This window comes from Piliocolobus tephrosceles, chromosome 13 (genome assembly GCF_002776525.5).
Source record: "Piliocolobus tephrosceles isolate RC106 chromosome 13, ASM277652v3, whole genome shotgun sequence".
In the NCBI taxonomy this organism is placed as follows: Eukaryota; Metazoa; Chordata; class Mammalia; order Primates; family Cercopithecidae; genus Piliocolobus; species Piliocolobus tephrosceles.
The window spans coordinates 60,517,400-60,522,436 of NC_045446.1; the positions used below are offsets into that span (position 1 = coordinate 60,517,400).

At 36.3% G+C, this 5,037-nt stretch overlaps 1 long non-coding RNA gene across 1 annotated transcript; it reads right to left on the reverse strand.

Annotated features, from left to right (window-relative positions):
• Nucleotides 1-235: 235 nt before the first annotated feature.
• LOC111540936 lies at nucleotides 236-3,589 on the reverse strand. Its single transcript, XR_002731121.2, has 2 exons — nucleotides 3,510-3,589; nucleotides 236-654 (listed from the first exon to the last, which is right to left on the reverse strand). It is a non-coding gene; the product is annotated as an uncharacterized LOC111540936 (long non-coding RNA).
• Between the last annotated feature and the right edge of the window lie 1,448 nt (nucleotides 3,590-5,037).

Here is a 5,037-nt window from a genome sequence, read left to right on the forward strand (position 1 = left end):
TGTAGGTGGATATCTCACTAATTTCTAACTCACTCTTTAAGCCTTATGAATCCTCCTTGTCTTGCCACTAATTCTGCTTTTCCAATATCATTTTCAAACCTTCATATCTGTGTTTGTGTTGCTATTATCTGTCAGGAATAATCCTTTGTTCTCTGCCTGTCCTCTTTCTTTTGCCTAAGGCTCACTGTATTAATCCCTGTTGCTGCTGTAAGAAATAATTACACAGTGGTCAGCCTAAAACAACTTCTTATATTGTAGTTTCTGTAAATCAGAAATCCAGAGCCCTAAATGCTGAGGGTTTCTTAAGGCTGAAATCAAGCTGTTGGCAGGGCTGCATTCCTTACTGGGAGCACTGGGGAAGAATCTGCCTGAAGCTCATTTAGGTTCGTGGTTCATTTTGTTTCTCTTTGATTGCAGGATAATGTTTCCATCCCCTTGCTGGGTATCAGATGACATTTGGCCTTTGCTCCTAACCACATTACTGCAGCTGCCCACGTTATTTCTTGTGCTTTATTTGGTGTCTTCAAGTAACGTGTGTTGAGGTCTCTAATGCTTTAGATTTCTGACTTATCTGCCACATCATTCTGTTTCCAGCCTGAGAAAGTTCTGTGCTTTTGATGACTCGTGTGATTAGATTAAATCCAACCAGATCATCTAAAAGAGAAAAAGAAAAATACGTATCTTAAGGTCCACCATCTTAATTTATCTGCAAAGTCTCTTTTTTCATGAAACATAACATATTCGTATATGAATATAGACAAAATACAGACATCTTTTGGGAGTCATTCTGTCTACCACACTCATATCAATAATATTTGTTCATTCTTTGAGAGTCAAGTAAAAAAAAAAAAAAAAAACCAAAACTGTTACATGCATTGGGACCTTTTCTCAGACTGCTCTAGAATGTTGCAAACTCCCCTCTTTTGTTCTCCCCTAAAATCATCCCTGTATCTCTTAACATTTTGTTAACTGAACTGTGATATTTTCTTAGGAGTCTCCCAAAGTAGACTCTGAATTAGTGTACATAGTGATCTGTACAATTTCATGACTAAAATTGTGTCTAATATTGACTAAATGTCTTAATTTATACTTACTTGTGTTAACATACCCCTTATACTATAGAATTTGACAGTAGGGATTGTGACCTTACCATAAATAGTTTCTTTTTTTTTACTTTTTTCATAAGGGAGAAACTTATGACAAAGTAACACCAGACACAGAATTCTGATAAATCTCTGTGTATTAATCAGGGCTTGGGTGATTTTCTGACCTTTTCCCATTAAAATCAGTATGACTGTAAGAAGACCTAGGAGTTTATTAGGCTATGCAGTGAACCTTTCGGTCTGATTTCTCTGTGAATGTGATTTTTGAAAAGCTACTGAGTTTTCCTCTTGGTTACTCTCAGATGAACATTAGATATGTGAGAGGTTCTTTCTAAAGCTAACTCCCTCGCATGCTTCCTGATGTGGTTCAAGTGTGAGTGTCCTGTTACTAAGGACGATGCTTTCCAGATATGCCTACTAGTGTTTCCCCAGAAATAAGTTGTTCAAGCTATTTAAAATATGTATTCTTATTATTCTGTACTCTTAGGACAATATCCATTCCCAGTTGTTTTATTTTCAGGACTTAATGTTTGGACTTAAACATAATCACTAACATCCATTAAGTGCTATAGGGCAGCCAATAAGCTAAATGATTTTATGTGCTATTTAATTATCCCAATTAGTCTATGATAAAGTATGATTGTTACCTATTTTACAGGTGAAAACATTAAGCTCTATGTGGGTTAAATCTTTCTCAAGGCAAATGGTGGAACCTCGACTCAAACTCAAGTCCATCTAGCTCCAACTTTATCAACTAATCCATTATCAACTAATCCATATTATCTTTGTTGTCTTCCTAGTAGGAATTCAATAAACATTTGTGATAAAGGTAGCACAGTGCAATGTCCTCAACGCCTTCTTAATGAGGGAAAATATATTCTATAATATGACCTATAATAACAGTGTGTGTGTGGTCACCCACAGTGTACCAGTGCTTCTGGTCATGCTTGGGGTCAATTTTACAGATGACCCAGGCAAGAATTGTATATGTCCTAATAAATTCAAATACTGGAGTTAAATTATATGGTACTTAGGCACTCTACAAACTTAAGCATTTTTATGGATATTTATTATAGTTGTATAGTGGCAAGACCATAAACTGAGTTAGAAGACCTAGGTTTAAATATTCTGTGACTAATAAGCTGTATAGATTTGAGATATCTCTTTCTCTTTCTAGGCTATAATTGCTTCTGTGAAATGAAGGGCTAGATACGATGTTCTTGCAGATTCCTTCTAGTTCTGATCATTCCTACTCTGGCATACTCCTTATGGGCAATGAAACACTAAGTCAGGGAGGAATGGAGCACTGTAGATGCTCCATATTCCCAGGAGTCTATGGGCACCTGAGCTGAGAACAGCTTAAGGGACTGGATGCCGTCATATGTTGCTGAGGCCAGAGTTTTGGCAGAGGGAACTAGGGAATATAAGTAGAGCATGCAGGATCTCTAGTGCTGCTCTTCCTTCCTCTGCACCTTGCATACCTAGAACTCCTTTAGGGAGGTAAGTTAGAGTATCAGATGCTTCGAATTCAGGCCCTAAGTCACTTCTGTCCCAGCTTAGAAATTCCTGAGTGCTACAATATGGCAACCAGAAGAAAGATTGCCCCTAATCTGATTCAGCTTCCTATGTTCTCTGCATGTGCTCATCTCCATTACCATTCCAGTGCTCTGCTTTCTGTCTGTTGCTTTTGGTTTCTGAAATTCCACCATGCTTTCTGCTTCATACATTGCTTTTTCAGAAAAGATACCCTGTCAGGCTATACTTTGTATGCAGATGCTTTGGTGTGAATAAGCACCACATATATTTTTCAGAAAACTCTCATATCAAGGGGTATATAAATGCACTTATTCTGTTTTAGAAGGCCCTTGGCAGGACCCTATTTAGTGTTCAAATACTCCAAATCAGAGGTATCCTTATATTGCATACAGAGGACAAAAAAAGAAAAAAAAAAATGTGGAAGACTTTGCAGGTAGGCCAAACAAAGAGATCCTAAGAATCTGGAATAAAGAAAAAAAAATGTATTCTGAGAAAGAAGGGTAGCAGAGTTCTGAGTGCACATGGAGAAGCAAAGGCAGATGGAAAGTTGCCTTAGAATATTGCAAATTCCCCTCTTTTGTTCTCTCCTAAAAATCTTTCCTGTATTTTTTAACTTTTGAGTAATTGAACTGTTACATTTCCTTAGGAGTCTCTCAAACTAGACTATGAATTGGTATACTTACTCATTTATACAATTGGCAACCAGAAAAAGAAGGGGTGTAGAGAAGCTTCAGACCTCAGAGTTGCAAAAGCTTTTGGTCCTGAAAGATTTTATAACTGTTTACTTTCAGCTGTTCATATTCCCATTAGGTAAATTTCCTAGCATCTCCAGTTTACAGAAAAGAGTCCAAAACTCAGAAAGTGACTTACCGAGTACCTCTCCTGGACAAGCCCAGCACTAAGCATAGCATAGCAGGGACTGAATAAGAGTGACAGTGGAGTTTTGGAGCTGGTGAGACAGAAGAATATACAAAATTTATAAAGCTATAATGTAAGGTAGACAGAAGAATGGAACTAAGGAGATACAAGTCTAGATCTGTGAGCAGTATGGGGGAGGTATCTCTGTTGACAATGAGTGGTCAAACATGCATGGAGGAGGGCATCCTTGGACCTCAGTCCTGGAAGATGGATTGAATGGGTATATTCATACAGTCTGGGCAACCTTTGGGAGCTGGTGAGCAGCAGGTCAAACTTAGATGACAACAAGTAGACTGATCTGTGTGTCTTGAGGTATAAGAAAGATAATGTTAAGAATTGAGGCAAAAAATATTGAGAACAATACTGACTATAGAGGGTTTTTAATTCTAGGCTAATGAGTTTGGATTTTATCATTTGATAATGAGGGATCATTTAACAATCCTAATAGGAACAGTGCACTTTCAGATTTGCGTTTAAAAATATTAGTTCTACTTTAGAGATGAATAGAGAGCGGCAAGGTATTTATTAGGAGGCCTTTATTATGCTATACTCGTATCTTGAGTCTAAAGAGTGGAACTGTAGGTGGAGTGAAATGGAGGAAGGTGCTGACAGAGGCACTTGGGGTTTGGTCTTTTCATCAGTTCTTACTTGGTTTAATGTAGTAGGTAAAGCAAAAGAAGAAATCAAAGGTACATTTAGATTTAAAATCTCAAATCTTGGACACAATGATGATACTGTTCAAAGAGATAGTGAACACAGATGAAAAGCAATTCTGTGGTGTAGAGAATGATTATTAATCCCATGGCATTTAGAAGCTAGAAACTATTTGGTTATAAAATAAATTATTAAAAACTTACTTTAATCAAATTAAATTAGTCAGAGAGCAAAGTGATGCCTCAAGCTAAATGGATAAAAGAATGAAAAAGTGGATGGTAATATAAAAGTCTAATGCACCTTGATGAATGTCTGGAAGATTATCTCCACGAATGAACATTTCCCTGTCCCTTTATCTTTTGTCCAGATGAATGGATAAAATAATTTAACTGAGAGACTGTATAGGAGCAGGGAAACTGAGAGTAGTGGAAGATCATTAACATGAAAGAATGCAAAGAGGAAATTATTATTGTTCGTGAATAATTGGTTTCCTCAAGAAGAGAGCATAATTGTTGAAAAAGTAGTAATTAGAAAGAAGAGTTTTTGTCTTAGGCCTTGAACAAATTGATACCCATGAATTGAAGAGTTCAAAGCTTTTTTTTTTTTTTTTTTCACTTTAAAAATGTATATATTTATATGGATAAATAGAAAGATATTAAAGGATGTATTTCAGAATGTTCACACTTGTTACCTCTGGATGGCGAGATTTGAGATGATTTTAACTTATATCTTTTGGCTTGTCATCATCTTTGGCATAATCATGTATAAAGAATAACTTTTATGATGTTAAATATAGTACTTAGGAAAATAATATTGTGTGTAAAAA